This window comes from Lutra lutra, chromosome 13 (genome assembly GCF_902655055.1).
Source record: "Lutra lutra chromosome 13, mLutLut1.2, whole genome shotgun sequence".
NCBI lineage: Eukaryota > Metazoa > Chordata > Mammalia > Carnivora > Mustelidae > Lutra > Lutra lutra.
In genome coordinates this window covers 49,285,495-49,304,639 of record NC_062290.1, presented here as the reverse complement: position 1 = coordinate 49,304,639, position 19,145 = coordinate 49,285,495, and the positions used below count along the sequence as shown (strand labels likewise).

Sequence of the window (19,145 nt, the reverse complement as noted above, 5' to 3'; positions counted from 1 at the left end):
TATCAAGACAGCAGGACTTACTGCCTCCAAGGTGGGAGAATGTGTTCTTAGAGCAATCACCTCAGCTTGGCCTTACAATCTTATTTCCTGGAGCTACAAATTGAAACTCACAGAGGGAACATACTTAAATCAAGTAAAAACTAAGTAAAACCGGGTTGTCATCAATCCATACTGAATAATTACACTTTAACTAGTTATGTTACTTAGATGTTCACCACAGTATCATCAGGGAGATTTTTTTTTTTTGGGGGGGGTGGAATACTGATAATCCAATGGAGAATATTTTTCCATTTCTTTTTCTAAAATCAGTGTCAGCATATGTGAAGTTTATAACCGTTTTTGAAAAGTAGAAAAAGTTAGAAAACAAATGGCTCCTTTTTAAAAAAAAAAAAAAAGGTTTTATTTATTTGACAGAGACACAGTGAGAGAGGGAACACAAGCAGGGGGAGTGGGAGAGGGAGAAGCAGGCTTCCTGCTGAGTGGGGAGCCAACTCTGGGCTCGATCCCAGGACTCTGGGATCATGACCTGAGCCGGAGGCAGATGCTTAACAACTGAGCCACCCAGGTGCCCCAAGAACAAATGGTTCTTAATACATTTGCCCTGACACTAAATTTTATTTTATTTTATTTTATTTATTTTTTTTTTTTAAAGATTTTATTTATTTGTCAGAGAGAGAGGGAGAGAGAGCAAGCACAGGCAGACAGAATGGCAGGCAGAGGCAGAGGGAGAAGCAGGCTCCCGCTGAGCAAGGAGCCCGATGCGGGACTCGATCCCAGGACGCTGGAATCATGACCTGAGCCGAAGGCAGCTGCTTAACCAACTGAGCCACCCAGGTGTCCCCTGACACTAAATTTTATTCTTTTTAGCAAAACAGCTTCTTCATATGTGACTTTTGCAACCTCCTTTACATAAATGACTGCCTGATAAATGGTATAAAGGTCATGATATCATTGATGTGATTTCTGGGTTAATTGCTTAGTAACTGTCCCTACCATGAAAAAAAAAGATGCTTGAACTAGGTATATAAATGTTGAATTATTTGTTATGATACTGTAAGTAGATAAAAATATAGAACAAATCTTATATCCTTTTTATTAGGCACCTTCTGCAGAAAACATTTCCAAGATTTTAATCTTTTCATCTCTGGTCGATCTTGAATTATCTTACTCTTCCATAAATCTTTTACTAGAGCTGTTTTATGGTGCAACAAATTTGAATTCTGTGTCTTCATACCCTTTGCCTCCCTATCTTCAGTGTGATAAACAACGGTAATGGAACCACAGTGCATGGTAATCTGAAGGACATGGTTGGATACTGGCAAAGTGCGTTAATATTTCCTGTCCACTTCTTTATCCCCCATCAACACCCCATTGTCTGTTCAGTGAGAGGGAGCCATGAACATATTTTGCAACCATGGTAAAATATCTATTTAAAACTTATTGTAAGTGAATGGAGTACCCAAGAACATCCACAGCGGGCAGGAGGGTCCTAACACATTTTCTAAGCTTCATTCCAAGAGACACAATCATACTTGTTCTTCAGAGGAAATGTTCCATTGACAGACAAATTTGAGAAATGCTGCCCTTCATAGTTTCCTATGTAAGAGCCAAATTGCAGATCATTAGCATATTAGAACCATACATTAAAATCCTACAGTAAAGAAGCTGGTTTTCTGGCCTTATTTGACCACAGAACTCATTTTAGGGGATATCTCCCCAATACTAGATTTCCATCGAGCATATAAAGGGTTTTGCTATGGAAGCTTTTGAAATCATTTTACAGATTATCATACATTCTGAAACTCTTCTGTAACTCGTTCATATCAAAGTTAATGAGCATGTTTCATAAATGAACATCCATGATAATGAACTGTGTATTGTAAAAAGGTGAGCAGGTAAATAAGAATACAGAGCACCTCTTCTAGTAACCCTGTTTTGACTTAGTCCAGTGACATCTCATTCATAGTATGGGTTAAAGTGGTGTTCAGAAGGGTCTGACTCATTTAGTCTCAAAGCCCAAATTTAAATGTGTACATATATTTTTAAATCCCGAGTTTCTTAGTAAATATTTGTATTGAACAAAATAGTATAGTAAATGGTAGATTTTTAAAACTGGATTTTGAATGGTTGTACTTTGCCAAGTGAGCATATCTTCCTAAGAAACTAATATTAATGTACCTAGAAAGATTAGAAGAGTTTGTGAGGATGTGGACACTGCCCTTTGGTGTATTTATCATTAGCCAGTTTATGCGGTTTCTCAGTACACATTTGTAGGGTCAAGTCTCAGTTCATTGGTCTAACTATCCAACTTATCCTGCCTCTTGGGGAGCTCCTGGGCCAGCTCTTTGTATTCTGATTTTGTAGGAGGTGAGCATTAATTGTCTGGGTTGTAAGAAAACTATGAGGTCACTCTTTGGGAAGAACATTTAAGTTGCTCTTTTTCATTTTTCTTTAATCTTTGCCTACTTAAATAATGCTGAATTCGGAAATTGTATCTCAGGTTTAAAAAAAAAAAAATCCAGTTAGGACAATATGGGCCTCTTGCCTAAGTCCTAAAAGTGAGTATATAATTTTAGATTGTGTTGTTGTTGGCAAATTAATGTCACTATTTTGATAGAATGAGGATTAGAGAAATACATTAAGGCGCCTTTCAGTAGTAAATATAGTAATCTTCTCTTTGGCCTAAATTCTATTTATTATTATGTTGTTTTTCAGGCCCTTTCTTTGGTCTCATGCCCAGCTTTATGCTTCATCCTATTTCCTGTCTACAGACATTCATCATGAGAAACCACTGCTGCTCATACAGTTTAGCTGATGTTGGTCCATCTCTTTGGGTTTATGTACTTTAGAGTCCTTGACACCTGCTGATGCTGCATTCTAGAGGAGTGAACTGGATTTTATGAGGCAAGGAGTGAGTAATAGAGTGTTAGAATCAGAAATGTCCTTGAGATGACCTTAGCTCCGTCACTTAACAGGTGATCTGAAGCCATGTTTGTTTAAATGACTGGATAGTCCAAGACCTCATAGCTGTTAAGTGGTAAAGCAGGGACCAGAATTCCAGTTTTTTGCTTCTTTCCTGGGATATTTCCTCCTTGCCTCTTGTTAGAGGCTAGAACTCTTTAAAAATTAACCACAGGACCAACTGATTAATTTATAGTGAGACACCTAACTTGTATAGATCCACTGAGGGGCATCTTTTGGTGGGTGTGTCTTCTTCAGAAGGGGGGAATAAGAGAGTTTTTGAGAGTCAAGGACTAATGGATACATAAAATGAAGGAGAACATCCATGCTGCTCTATAAAACTTGTACTCTATAGTTGTGAATTTGGGTATTTTAGCTCATTGATTGCTAAATCTGGCTGCCCATCCTCATGTGAGAGAGTTTTAAAACAATACAGATTCTGGAGGCTTTGGGAATCCGTTGTCAGAAAGTTCCCCAAGTGATTTTGATGGGCAAACAAGCAGTTTTGGGAATCAGTCTTTTCAAGTACAGTCAGTAGAGTTACCTGCCTTGGAATCACTTGGGAGGACCACCAGAAGTGCAGCTTTCTGGGCCCTGCCCAAACCTACGGAATCAGAATCTTTGAAGTAGGGCCCAGAATGTTGCATTTACCTGAGAGTTATCCACTACTTTTCCTGAATATTTTGCATGGAGGTAGAACCAGTATATTCCAGGTTTACCCGAACTCTGGCTGGAGATGGGTGGGAGAGTTGTAATAATTGCAGTGTCCCTTCCCCAGTGGTGGTTTCTGATGAGTTACCTCCTGGGGTGCAGGACTAGAGGTGTCAAGTTTAAAAGTCACTAGGCTATGTCTTTACTGAAGACATACTTTTCCTTTCTTCTAATGGAAGAACAGAGAAGTAAGTAAGAAGAGAAGTAAGTTAGGTGAAGACTTCAAGTAATGAGTGATGCTCCTTTTTATCTTGATGTAATGTCTGCACTATTATTCCAGGACTTGTCCCAGGTGGGTCCTATGCTGACCTCATCTGCCAACAAGAATCTTTCAGACAAAAAGGAAAAACAAAGACCCAAACAAACATATACAAATTGTAGGGGACCCAAGGAGGGACTTTGCCAGTGTCCCTCCTTGGATGGTTACCTTTGAACAGACAGCACCACCTATGCTAACACTCTCTTTTTTTTTTTTTTCTCCTTTAAATAGGGTTTAAGCTAGATTAAGTTATAGCTTTGTTGCTTCCTGAGAATATTCTCCCCTCCTCTTTAAGATTTTATCTATTTATTTGAAAGAGAAGGCACAAGAGAGGGGAGGGGCAGAGGGAGAGGGACAACCAGGGAGCTGGATGTAGGGCTTGATTCCAGGACCCTGAGATCATGACCTGAGCTGAAGGCAGACGCTTAACTGACTGAGCCACCCAGGCGCTCCCCTCTTCTCCTCCTTTTAAAAATAAACCTAATCTTTGCTTTTCAGGATTGAAGCAGTAAGTGATATTTTATTTTTCTAATTCATACGTTCAAATTAATAACATTTATTTACTGTGATGAAGTCAATCACAGTGAGCCTCCGGCTGTTTTGATGAACATTAATTTGAAAAGGTGGTTGTATGTGTCTGTTGCAATCCTTAAGTCAGCTTTTGGATGTCCATAGTATGAAGAAATTAAGAATTGATTCTTTGAGACAAGTAGTTGAAGAGGGCAGGGTGGGTGGGTGGTTGGTGGTAGTTTAATAAATACCTCACATTGCATACTTTGGGAGCTGTTTATTTAGAGATTTAGTGGAAAGGCTGGTGTGTCCTCAGGTCCTCACAAAACAAGGGCATCTTTGCTCTATTAGTAAATGCTTTGGTGGTCCCTAATATATTAACTGGAATACAATACATTTCAATATGGCTATTTTTAGATTTTAGTGACTAAATTTGTATAAAGTAATATTTGTATAAAATGAATTTTTTTTTTTTGGTGGTACTGAAAAAACTTTTTTTTTTAATTGACCCTTTTTCTGTTTTCAAAGATTTTTAAACCTATTTTAAATGACTAGTCAGTCATTTTAAAAAAATTGTTACCATTGTAGAAGCTTTTTATGAAGTTTTGGGGGAAAATCTTCAAAATTCTGTGTTCAGTTTTCCACTTAAACCTTGAACTTGGGGTGTTTTATGGAATAAATTTCAATGTCAGCATTGAATAATTTAGATGAAAACTTAGGGATGATGAAATTAAAATTTATTAAATTTGAGAAACTAAATGCAGTTCTTTATCATTATCATGTAGGAAAATCTTTTCCTTAATTCTCTTAATTTAATTCATAGGCCCCTAGGGACTGAACATAACAGAAGATAAATTAGACAGTTTTTATTTTTTCTTAAAGATTTTATTTATTTATTTGACAGAGATTACAAGTAGGCAGAGAGGCAGGCAGAGAGAGGGGTGGGAAGCAGGCTCCCCGCTGAGCAGGGGCTGATGTGGGGCTCGATCACAGGACCCTGGGATCATGGCCTGAGCCGAAGGCAGAGGCTTTAACCCACTGAGCCACCCAGGCGCCCCTAGACAATGTTTTATGTCACCTCTATCTCAATAAAACGGATGGCGTGGATTAATAGAAGAAGCACAATTTTTGTTAGTATTTAAAAAAAATTTTTAAAGATTCTATTTATTTATTTGACACACACACAGAGAGAGAGATCACAAGTAGGCAGAGAGACAGGCAAAGAGAGATGCGGAAGCAGGCTGGCTCCCCATCGAGCAGAGAGCCCGATGTGGGGCCTGATCCCATGACCTTGAAATCATGACCTGAGCTGAAATCAGAGGCTCAACCCACTGAGCCACCCAGGCGCCCCATGTGCACTGAAGTTCGCAAAAGAAAATTGAAACTCAAAGAAGTTTTACTTGGGGGCTTGTACCATTTTACCAAAGGAAAGGGGGTTGGGTTCTGAGGCTTGGTAAATTGTGGGAAAGTGACCAGGAATTACATGGGGGAAACTAATGGAAGGTATTGAGCTATTTTAGCAAGGTTTGTTTATATATTTTGGTGCCTGCTCTCCATCTCTGGTGGTGAAAGCAGCTCTCTCCTCTTTCTGGCACAGTGGCAGGGGACCTCTCCCCAAGGGAAATTTGTGACCTCCTTGGTAGGCAAAAAGGATAGGGAAGAGAACTCTCTGTGTCTGTTGATTCTTAACTGCCTTCAGCTCAAAATTATCCTAAGCCAAAATGACATATTTGCGGTGATACCTTCTTTAGGGCCCCTTTAGCATGAAATAAATTAACTTTCAGTTAGCAAACCTAAACAGAAAAGGTTTTTCTTTGACTATCTTAATGGTAATGCAACCTGAAATGGTTAGTTGCTGGGAAGAAAAGATAGCTATCGTGAGGCTATAGAATAGTTTGAAACAAAACCATTGCTGATTATGTGTCACTGATCTGGATTTTATTTTTTCTGATTTCTTGATGTTGATATTTGTGCTACTTAATGAAGAAAAGTATTGCAGCTCCCTAGAGCTAGTTACACATTTTTCTAGCTGCTTTTTAAGAATATCTACTGGGGGAAATGAGGTTGGATGTATTGTATAAATGAGGTTTATGAGTTTTGATTCTGTGGTTTATTGACCCATATTGTCACTAGGGCTTCTAGAATGATCATGGTTGTCTTGTCAGCAGATTAAGAAAATTCATTGAGTGCCTTTGACTTGATTCCTTTATTAATTTGGTACAAAACGTTAACTTCGTTAATGTGTTCAAGTTCATAGAAAACACAGTTGAAGTTCTGTAAGGAATTCTCCTCTAAAAATTTAGCCAAGTGTGAGTGGCTGTGTGCTGTTTGCTATTGCGGATCTTTTCACACTGTTTTTTCCTAGTTTTTGTTTACTTCTACATTAGGAGATTGGTAGCAAAGAGTAGAAACTGCCTTCTGTTTATTTAGTGGCTGTCCTAGTAATAATGGAAAAATGTACATGAGAGAAGAAGGTGAACTAAATGGGAGAAGATAGAGAGCAATTAAATTCTGATGCAGGATTTCTTCCTCCTTCTGTAATCCATAGAATGTTAAAATCCTCTTTCTCCTCTCCTATGAAATTGACTTTCTCCCCTCCCTTTTTCATGATGCAATACAAAATCAACCTGCTTTTCTTTTGATGGTTTTTATTTCACTGTCTTATTTGTCACGCTACCTTAGCATCAGCCTTTGTTTTTTAACTTTTGAAATTATCAATAGAGCAAAGCATTTTGATTTTGCACCTGTTGGAACATTTCCTTTTAAGTACTTCCTGAGCAGAATAGTTGATCATTGAAGCTAAAACCGTGCTTCACAATTCACCAGCTTCTTCCGAGCTTGTTCTAAGTTAATTGACTTTCAATGGAGTGCATTGCTATTACCGAATTTTGAGAGCTGTGGAAACCCTCGAAGCTTGCCTTTTCAACTAAAAAGGTCAGCTTTTAAAGATATTTCCTGGCATTTTACTTGTCAGTGTCGTTTGATTTGTGAGGCCTGTGCAGTGGCTTTAGTTAGCATGTTTTACTCCTTAAAACGTGGTTTCACTTTTTAAAGTTTTTTCTTTTTTTCACTTTTTAAAGTTTTAAAGTGTCAATATTTTGACACCATTGGGTGTCCTTTTATTGGTGATGGTACTGTCATCAGCTATATTCTGAAGAGCTTTAAAGCTGTAAAGCAGCACTGACTGCTCTTGCAAGTATTGTGAAGAAACAGATCCTCAGTTAAACTGTCTTTTTGTGATCTAAGTATTCAACCTTACATCATCTATGATATTGAACTAATTGGGGAAGGAGCATTCCTTCTACATTGTTCTAAATAAGAACAGAGATTACTCTGTGTGCCTCCTTCACGGAAATAAATGCAAGATGGAAGTATTTAGTTTAAACTGTGTTCATGGCATTCCTTTGTATCTTTCCATATGATATGGACTCGAATGCGGTGGTAATAGGATTTACTAAACCGCTATTACGCTAGGATTGTTATTTGGTTAGCTTGCGATCAAGTTCTCAGGATTAACATCGAAGCAAAAAATGCCTGTCACCTGCTACTCCCCAGCTAGGGAGGTGACTTAATGAGGCAATTTGAGGTGTTAGCCTAGAAAGAATGTAACACTTGGGTTCATATCCCAGTCTAACCACTTATTTGTAATGTAGCCTTATAGGAGCTCTTTGACTCCAAGTTTCATAAAGTGGGTAGCACACAGGCATCTCTCTCTCCAGACCCCTCCTCACCCGTTAAAACACATTCAGTTATGACCGTTGCAGACTTTTTTCTTTAGGTGAACCAATTTTGAAAAAATCTTCAAATAGATCTGTTGCCTCAGAATTCTTATAATTTCTCAGGCATGATGTGGGAAGAACCCAAAGCTAATATTCTGTTCTTTGCTTTCTAGGTGATTTGACCAAGACAATTTATTTTCTAGTGGTGGGACAAGGTGGGAATAGGAAGTTCAAGGCAGGAGCCTAGAAAGATGATTACTGATAATACACCAGTCTCTATGAATCAGAGTGCTGAAGTGTGGGGTATTGTGTGCATGTTATTCAGAATGAATGAACTTGACTTAAAATATGAAGGTACTCTCAGCTGAGCTTCCCCAGTGAACTATTACTGGCCTGGAAGATCAGCAAGTTGTTAAATTGAGTCATGAGGTATTGGTTAGATAAAAACTAAGGATTGTTTTCACTTTTATGGACATCTTCTTCCTTAAAATTAGTATCCCTTTATATAAATTGTAAATACTATTACCAAATATCCTGATTTCATAAAATAAGACATTCAGGTAGGGAAATACAGAGACCTGTGTGCTTGGATATTAAAAAGCTCAGTATTCCTGTAGTGTTAGCAGATCAGAAGACTTCAAAAAAAATTGCTATCCCTTTGTTTTCTTTAGTTGGAATATTCATTGAAAACATTTAAAGCCTTGCTTTTATTCAGTCATCACAGACTTTACAGATTTCAGTTGTGTAAAGGGGGGGTGGCGATTTCCACTAGGGCATGGTTAACTTAGCAGATGCAATTTTACATCTTGTTTTCCTTTTTTTGTTAAATCCGTATGCATATTGTGAATTAGAGTTTATTTTTAGCTTTTAATGAGTTCTTTTCTCATCATTGTACTTTTTGTTGGAACTCTGTTTTCTACATAATGCTTTGGTTTTGAAGGGGAGTGTATATGGCTCACAAGTCCTGTAATCCACCCCCAACCTCCTGTCCAGCTCCATAGAAATTTGCATTTTTGCATTTGAGGTGATAGATCTGTTTTTTTTTTTTTTTAATTTATTTTTTATTTTTGTTTTTTTTTTTAACTTAGTAGTGTAGATGTGCTCTTGTCCTTGACTCCTCACAACCTGTTTGACCTTCTGGCTTGTTCCTGAGAAAGTCAGATTCTTCTTTTAAAGTAAGGTTTAAAGGAGGCAGAGCAGCGTGTAAACTGGCAAACCAGAGTCCTTTCATTGTATTCAAGGTCACTGGAGCCTGAGGGAACAATTTTACTTCCTCACATTTTGATGCTTTAAATCCAGTCTTAAGGTGCCACTGGGTCAATAACACAGTGGCCTCCAAGGCACTGTTCTCTGAGTCTTCTTTCTTAACCCTGGTACTAGTCCGTGAGAGTTTTTTTTTCATTCCGCTGAAATGAATTATATAGTTTGCTCTTAGTCCATCTTAAATGGATCTGAGCAGGTGGTTATGGTGGGTCAGATCAGTTGTCCCACTGAGTCAGTGGTTTACATTGTCAGTATCAGTGATTTTTGGACAGTAATCAGTTTTGTGTGTGTATGTTTTAAATCAAATTCTAGCTTTAGCTTTCTTTTCTGCAGTACTTTTATTTTAACTAGTCCCTGATACAGAATTGTAACTGCAATTGTTTGAAAGACTATCCAGTTGGTTTTATGTTCTCACTTGCAACCTGTTAAGATATTTATGTATGCTTAAAGGATTAGAATGGGATATCTGTTCAAGGAGCTTTTAGTGGAAACGTGGCATGAGGGTCTGGAGGGGCATGGCCTGGCCAGGCTATCACCAGGTTTTAGGAAATGATATACAAGGCTTTTGAATAACACCTTCATTAGCCTGTAGATTCCGCATTCAGAAAAAACCAAAATTCCTTTGAGGATTGTAATAGTCTAATATAGCTCCTGGTCATTTTGTGTTTCTGTAGAAATTTTCCTTCCCTCCTTTTAACTTAGATGAGAACTACAGAGAATGAAAGTAAAGGGATAAGGTAGCTCTGTGAGCAGTAATAGAATCCAGGATCTTGGCATGACAGGCAAGATTGGGCAGTCATTATATCTGATGGTAAGATTTTAAATTTGAGTGAGTACTATCATTTGGTAAGTTATGATACCTCATACAGTTATCATAATGATTAACCTTCAGTTTTTCGTTTCTGGATATTCATCAAGAGTCTTGAGAATTGCTGGGAATAAGAAGAAATAGTGGGTGAATTTCCATCTTTTAAGAGTGCAAGGACTAAAAGATGTTCCAGTAGCACAGAAAAGCATAATTAAACTGTTTAATTGATGTTTGGGGTAATCTTTCATAGTCTGGAGTCTTAAGGAAAATAATTTGTCCGTCTCTCTTTCTTCAGAAGAGTGCTACTTAGAGCTGGTCAATCTTTATCTCAATCTCAACTGATATTAGAGGTATCTGAAGTTTTTACACCTTTACAATTTACAACTGTCTGTAGGAGATAAAACTTTTGAAACATAGTGTAAGTTCTACTTCTTTAGTCTCAGATGTAATTTTTTGAGAGAGGAGTGGAAATCAAGAACCCAGGCGCAGTATGGAAGGCTTTGGGTTCAAGAGATGTATTTCAGTGGCTATATGTGTCTTCTTGCTAAAAAAATTTTCTTGTTTGAGGAGAATGAGATTGATTATCTAGGTGTAAATGGACTACCTTAATAATGTTGGTGTTTTATGAGGACAGCTAGAATAAGCCCTTATTTTATACATTGCATTAGGTTCAGGGATAGGGCTTGACTGGTAAGTGGATCTGGCAACATACATAAGATTTTTCAAGTTTTCCCAAAGTAAAGGAGATTAGTTTGTAATACATAACTGTTTAGGTCTTTGCTTCTTTATAAATAGCAAGGAAGAAATTGTCAGCAACAACACAGAAAACTCCTTGACCCTAAGGATTATTCAATATTAGAATGATCTGAAAGACTAGTGGTTAGTGAAATCGTCATTTGTATATTTGAATACCTAGCATTTTGTATAGAATTCTACGGCCTAGGAGGCTCTTTAATATGACTGATGGCAACGTTCTGTTAGGAATTGATTTTGTGTAACTTAACAAGGGCAAGGTAGATGGTAGAGTCACAGGGGTGAACATGAGAGAGTACATATTGCCCAGCTTATTTCCACAGGTGAGGGATCCTTTGACAGATGTGCATCTTAGGGCTAAGTTAGCAGGAGGCCTTACACTCCCAGCCCCTTTTCTTTAGGGGACACTTTGTGGCAAAAAGATGATTTTTCTGAATGATATACCTTATGCCACCTGTCTTTGCCCTAATCTTGAAATATGTTTGCAGAATTGCCATGTGATGTGACCCAAATGGCTTAGAAGCTTTGTCTGTAGAAGTTGCTTTCCACGTCAGATATCCTTAATATTATTTAATCCGGTGGCATAAAAAACACAGCATCTTCCCCAAGAGTGAGCCTCAGATATGTAATCAGGTCACTTCAGTGATAGCACATGAAAGGAAGCATCATTTTTTAAACTCCTTAAGATAGGGCACCTGGGTGTCTCCGTGGTTAATCGGCTGCCTTCAGCTCAGGTCATGATCCTAAGGTCCTGGAACTGAACCTGGAGCTGGGTTCCCTGTTCTACGGTGAGGCTGCTTCTTCTCTCTCTGCCCCTCACTTGCTCTCGCTCTATCTCAAAGATAGAGCTTACTTGCTCTCACTCTATCTCAAAGAAACTTAAAAAAACTTTAATATTTAAAAAAAAGTCCTTAAGATAAATTAAAAGTTTAGGTATACTTCTTTTATTTATTTTAAAGTTTATTTATTTTTTTAGCAAGCTCTGTACCCAGTGTGGGGCTCGAATTCACTCCAAGATTGAGTTGCGTGCTCTGTCAGCTGAACCAGCCAGGCACCCTAGATGCACTTGTTAAATAAAATTCTTTTCCCCACCATCTTGCTTTAGGTTCTTGGGTACTTGAGACGATAACATGGTAGTAATTTAAACAAATTATTATTATTATTTTTTTAAAGATTTTACTTATTTATTTGACAGAGAGAGAGATCACAAGTAGACGGAGAGGCAGTCGCAGAGAGAGAGGGAAGCGGGTTCCCCGCTGAGCAGAGACCCCCCCCCCCCCCAATGTGGGGCTTGATCCCAGGACCCTGGGATCATGACCCAAGCCAAAGGCAGAGGTTTTTAACCCGCTGAGCCACCCAGGCGCCCCCGAATAGATTATTTTTGTGTTTAGGTTTTTCCTGTTTTGTGGGGGGGAAATTGGGGTCAGATAGTCTAAGTTGTGGAGTATATGATTTGCATATTTCCTTTTTAATGTACTTTTTAGTACCTGGTAAGAGATCAGCCACTGTGCTTCTCCAGGTCAGTGTGATGGCGCATCTACTGTGATGCTAATGAGGACAGGGCCACATCACTTTTGTGTGCTAACGAGTCATTGTCTGAGTAAAATCTTTTAAGCATTTGCTTTCTTAAAGTGTTTGTGTGAATTTTAAATTTGGAGGGTCACAATAGTTAATCTTTCAACTTTTAAACTAGGTTATTTTGTCAGAGATGCTTATGTATGATATGAGTGTAGCAATTTTGGGAACAAGAGCATTTTGTATTTCTTTTTAGAAGGCATCAGGGTGGCTCAGTTGTTAAGCATCTGCCTTTGGCTCAGGTCATGATCCCAGTGTCCTGGGATTGAGAGCCGCATATTAGGCTCCCTGCTCAACGGGAAACCTGCTTCTCCCTCTCCTAGTCCCCCTGCTTGTGTTCCCTCTCTTGCTGTGTCTCTCTCTGTCAGAGAAATAAATAAAATCTTAAAAAAAAAAAAAAGCAGCAGCAGCAGCCATCTGTTAATTGGTGGGCAAATTGCCCTGTGGTCTCAGAGTGGTTTGCTGTAACATAGCTGTCCCTTAGCAAATCAAAACAGATATTTATTTCTGTCCTGGTACCTCTTTGACTTAATTCGTAGCCATGATTCCCATCTGACCTGAAGCTTTTTAAACTTTCACCTTGTACTCCTGCCTTTCTCTATTGATTGTTTTTCTCTTTACTAGTTCAGAGAGGACTTTCTTGAGGTCCTTGAAGCTGTGTCTGCATTATTTAAATAAGTTTCCTTTATAGTCAGCATTTATACCCTACCTGATCAAACACAATTGGTCTGTTTGGGGATTTCTCCTAAGTATAAAAATCAGTGCTTTTATGTGACTATTTTAAGTTGAGGGGGAGGAAAAAAACCCCCCATATTCCTCATATCCTCTTGAAAATGTAACTGCCTTATTAAATATAAAACTAAACAAATGTGCTGTACAAAAGAGAAGGAAAAATCACATGTTATTTATACCTAAATCTTTGTGTCAGTCGGGGACAGTGGATGTCTTTGGAATTTATTTCCTTTGTCTTTGCTAAAAATATCTCAATTTAATTATGATCTTTCTTTATTGAAATAAAATGAACTAAAGTGGAGAGTTGTCCCCAAGTGAAAACCTTGTTACATATATTGAATATACTTTATCAGTGATACGGATAACGAAGGTGAAATGCTACATGTTTTTACTTTATTTGAAACTTTTTCCCCCCCAGATGATGATGTGATGCTATCCAACCTGCCCCCCCTTTTAAGTAGGCCCCCACACCAGTGTGGCGCCCAACATGGGGTTTGAACTCATCACCCTGAGATCAATTCCTGAGCTGAAATCAAGAGTCCCATGCTTGACCAGCTTAACCGACTGAGCCAGCCACATGCCCCTAGGGTCCCCTTCTTAAATGACCTAGCCTTCCCCTCTTTCTCACTGTTGTTCTTTTTTGACTTGGTATCACCATTTGTATGTGTGGGACTTAGGTATGTGTGTGCATTCAGAAATCATGTATAACTTTGTGTTAGCTGCACAAAATGTCTTATGGTACTATTAACACTTTCTGCTCATAAGAGCAACTTACCTGGGGGTGGGGATTAGGGGGGCAGGATTCAGGTATATATATTTTTATACTTTTGTAAAGGAGGTCTTGGAAAATTGTGTCTTCCCTGGGTAGTCAGGTTGGGTTTTGCTGTTGGATATCTGGGGTTATCCACATCTGTTAGCTGCATAGTGAATGAATATTTGAGAGGCTCTTGGGTTGGTGCTCTGTGTTAATTGCCAAGTATTAAGGTTCAGAAAGTTCCTCGTCTTTTGTTACTCTTAGGAAGGTGAGAAGTTATGTCTTGGAAGTATAGAGCTACTTGGGGTAGGAGCGTTTGCCTTTGATTCCTTTCCTCATGGAAGGAATACCTTACGGAAGGTCCACTGAAGGAGAAGAGTAGTTGGTCTGAAAGTTCAGTTTTGGGTATAGAGGGATTAGAATGAGCTAATCATGCTTATTCTAAGGTCAGAGTAGTGGCTCAGAGAAGAGTAGCATGAGCAAAAGGTTTTGTGGAATAGGAGAATAAGGAATAGATAGAGGAGATTAGCCATTTCAGATTGTAGTTTGTAGGGACTTGTGAAAGAGGTCATGGGTTTTTTATCCTGTAATTTTTTGTTTTTTTTAGAGATCTCTGGGGACTTGAATGAAAGGCATTTGGGTTGATCCCCTTTCTGGCCTATCAATATTTCTTTCTCATTGGTCTTCTTGATCCCAGATCTGTATGTCCTGATTGTTCTAGGCTTCCAGAGTTACTTCCCTGATTTCTCTAGGTTTCTCTCTCATCTTTCTTTATTGTCCATCCCTGCTTGGTATATGCTGCAGTATGACTGCCGACCTTCATGTGGGGCACCCGTTCTTATGGTCTGCTTCCTTCTTAAAGATCACGTGCTGTTCATTCAGCGTGCTTTAGTCCAACCATCTCCTCTGTCTTTCTCTACACATTAGCTCTCCTCCGTATGCCTATTTCCTTATTTCTCTGTCAGGAAACTCCCAAGTTTCTTCTGCGTTTCAGCCAACTAAATATATCTTTTGCAAGTTTGTGCTGGTTGAGCATGAAACGCCAGTCATTAACCGTAGATGTTCCGTGTTCATTAGGAGACTGCATCTCCCTTGTTTACTGTCATGCTTTAAATTTCTGAGCAAAGGTCTTCAGAGGGCAGAGAGCATGTGGTATTGATCCCACCTGCTTTTCTTCAGCTAGGAAACCACACTGTGCGTATGAAAGCATTTTTAATGCAATCTGCTGACGAGAGAAGTGTCTTGTGTGGGAGACAATTTTGGCAGTAGCAAACATGTTTGGCTTTAGCCATAAGAATTGCTTTCTGCGTTTCTGGAAAAAGAGTATGCAAATCAAGTCCTGTTTTAAATGGATCTTTTTATAATGTGGATATCTCTAATCTGTTTTGTAATGATGGATTTGTTTTGAGGATTTAAATGGTTTGTGCACCTGCAGCATGCCATTCCTTTTTCCTCTCCCCCTAGGTTGTTGGGGTTTTTTTTTTCCTTCTTTTGTACATAGCATCTTGATGGATTAGGAAAGAATGGTGGTTTCAGTTAATCGATTACATGACAACAAGAAAAAATTGCAGGTGTATTTGAAGATTATGAATATCTTGGTTGAAAACATGTGACCTTTGGATGCATGGGACTCTGCTTCAGTGTAATTCCCGAACTTGGCCAAAGTCAGTGAAGTTTATGCTGGGAAGATCAAGTTTGGAAAGGTCAACCTTGACTTTGAAGAAACCTAACTACATTGACCAGCTTACTATATGCCTTTGAGCAGTTACTTAGCATCTCTGGGCCTCCAAATTTATAACTATAAAATTGGTACAGATCTATCTACGCAGAGCTTTATTATGAGAATTAAATATGAGTATGTGTAATGTAAGACTTATTAGTGCTTGATGGCAATTTATAATTAGGCAGTGATACCATTTGTTTCTAGAGAGCTTCAAAAAAAAGCATTCATGGACCAGTAGGAACAGACTTTTTCCCGCAAGACTTACTGAGCTTTTTGTATTGGAAGGCTTTGCCTGGTTAACTTTTACCTTTTGGTGAGAGCGTGTTTTTTGTTTTTGTTTTATGCAAACTATTATGTATTCAAGAAGAAAATTTATCTCTTACAAGATTTTTAATCAGGTAGAAGTGGTGGGACTTACAGACTAATATTTCCCATTGTTCTGGACAAAGCAGGGAGCTCATCATAGTGGTTTTTGAGATTCTTTCACACAGTTTCAAGGGGCACCGAGCTAATTCTGGTGTTTTAGAATGTTTAAATTTTTCTTCTTAAAATAACTAAATAAAAAAAATCTTACAAAGAGAGAAAAACACATTAAGAAGCTGTATTGCTTTTCTTTCTTTTTTTCTTTTTAGACTTTATTTATTTATTTGACAGGCAGCGATCACAAGTAGGCAGAGAGACAGGCAGAGAGAGAGAGGAGGAAGCAGGCTCCCTACCAAGCAGAGAGCCCGATGTGGACTTGATCCCAGGACTCCAGGATCCTGACCTGAGCCGAAGGCAGAGGCTTTAGCCCACTGAGCCACCCAGGTGCCCCAAGAAGCTGTATTGCTTTTTGATGGACTGCTTACCAGTGTGTGTGTATGTGTGTGCATAGATTGACACCAGCTGGTAGTGCAGGCAACGGCAGATGCCCTTTTTATTACTGCAGTTGTTAACTGGTTTCTCTCTTTACCACAACAATATTTTGAGGTACACAGTTCTTTTGCCCTCATCTCAAATGATACTTACTTGAACAACTCCATTGCCTTTTAGGAAAGCACAAGATGAAACAAATAACTCAAGTGCGCGCACTTGTGTGTGTGTGTGTGTGTGTGTGTGTAGAATTAAAAGAAATTTGTATAGAGGTGCCCCCGTACCTCATTCAGTTAAGCATCTGATTCTTGATCTCAGGGTCATGAGTTCAAATCCTATGTTAGGCTCCATGCTGGATGTGGGCCCTACTTAAAAAAAAAATTTGTAGAGAGTTCATTAATAAAGAAATGAGAATATGGCAGCATACCTAGATCTGCTGAAAGTAGGTTTTTGTTTTTGTTTTTGTTTTAAGATTTTATTTATTTATTTGACAGAGACACAGTGAGAGAGGGAACACAACTAGGGGGAGTGGAAGAGGGAGAACCAGGCTTCCCGCTGAGCAGAGGACCCTGGGATCATGACCTGAGCGGAAGGCAGACACTCAATGACTGAGCCACCAGGGGCCCCTGAAAGAAGTTCTTGCCTTAGCTCAGAATTGTTGGTTTGTTTTTGTTTATGTTTCTGGTTTTTTTTTTTTAAACAAAAATGTTGCTAGGGCTTTTGTTCTGTTTTGTTTTTTGTTTTTAGAACTATAGTGTCTGACCTTCTGGCCACCTGCCATTTTTTGGCCTTTGTTCTCATTATGGGGGCAGTTGCAGTATCTAAGGTGACACTGCTGATTTTTCTTTGAGGGCAACTACCTAAATTAGTAAGAAATGAGAGCTGGCTTTTGTTTTAACTGTGGTGTTGAGATGTTATAATAGTTCACCATGTCTCTGGCTAGAGAACCTCCAAGGTGAAGTCTTATTCTAAGATGTTTATGTGCTTGAGCAGTTGGTTTATTTTCCTCACTTTGGATAAAGATCGTATTTCCTAATTTTCCTGGTCTTAAATATAAGACATCTTAGTACCCATGTGTAGTACTGAAGAATTTAATATGCTGTTGCTGTTCTCAATAGCTTAAGACCGGATTGTGTGGGAGTTCTTAATGTTGTCTGAAATTGTGATGTATTAAGAATCCACAGTTTCACCAACTTAAGCAAGGTCATGCTGCATTGCCATCGGATTTGTAATTACTGGGATTGGAACCATAGGAAAATAGAGTTGCATAATCAGAGGACAGATATGGCCATTAAAATAAACTTGAAAGGAAAATGCCTTGGTGCTGAGGATGTTAAGAGCTCCCTCTAGAATTAGGGTGCTTAGGTAATATTTGCCAAATGATCACTATTTACAACTTTGATTTCAGCAGAAAAGTTACAATTTAAACTCTTTTCTATTATCTCAATGTATCTGTGAAGTCCTGAAAACCTTTTTAAAATATTGGGGCATTTTAGTCTTAGGCCAGCTTTATTAGCATTTGGGTAGAAGCATTTGGGTGAGCCATCTGTTTACTGTGTTATGTGAGCCTTTAGGTTGAATTCTCCTTCTTGTGCTAATCCCTGGTAATGTCCTTTGGGAAGCTGGTAAAAATGCTCTGAGCTTTCAGGGAGGCTGGCTTGTTTTGTACTAATAGGATCTCACTAGTCCTTTGCCTCACAATTTGATCTTCCTCATTAGAGGGCAGCTAGGAGGACCTGTTTAATTTGACCAGAGTTAGTTGAGTGTTTAAGTGAAAGGTCTTGCTGCATCTGGCATGCTGCATCTGAGGAGACTCAGGCTAAGTCAGGAATTAAAATTCGGAGAGGAAACGTGACTGGAGAGGATTGCATCCCTCTGTTCTGCTACTATTCTCTCAAATCTTCCCCCTGATGTGCGGTATCCACATGGTTTTGTTACACATCAGATTTCTGATATATTAAGAGAGCTCCTTTGTAAAGTCTGGTCCTCTTGCTTTGGTGCCAGAGTTGCAGTGCACCAGCCTGTCTGAGCAGACACACATAACCAATGCCCAAGAACAGGAAGTCCATCTGAAGAAGCACAACACATTTGCAACTTTAGTGTGTGTTGGGGGAAGGAGGAAGCAAGGGTGTTCCAATGATGGAAATGGGTGGGTCTGTCTTTAAAAAACAAAAATTGCACTGCTGCCCCCTCCCCCAGAGTAAACTGTTTTCTTGATTCAAATATTTGCTTTTTTGGGTTAGGGGATGAGGTTTTATATTGGGGCCTTATTTGGAGACAGTGAATCTTTTCTTTTTCTTTCTTTCTTTCTTTTTTTTTTTTTTTTTAAAGTATTGCATTATTAGACCTCAGATTGCAAATAGTCTTGCTTGTCAGACAGGACCATAGTGACCTGTTTCTGCAAATTGTGGGATTTAGAAAAGATTTATGCTGCTTTTGTCCTTTTTTATTTCATAAAACATTGCTACTGCTCTAATGAAATAATAGATACACATCAATCAGAGTAGTCACCTTTTATTGTTGAT

General features: G+C 38.7%; 1 protein-coding gene across 20 annotated transcripts in view; it reads left to right on the top strand.

Moving 5' to 3' along the window:
• The window catches only part of ELAVL2 (ELAV like RNA binding protein 2), a 286,534-nt gene that overhangs the window by 101,478 nt on the left and 165,911 nt on the right, over positions 1–19,145 (top strand). The gene's annotated exons all lie outside the window — the stretch shown is intronic.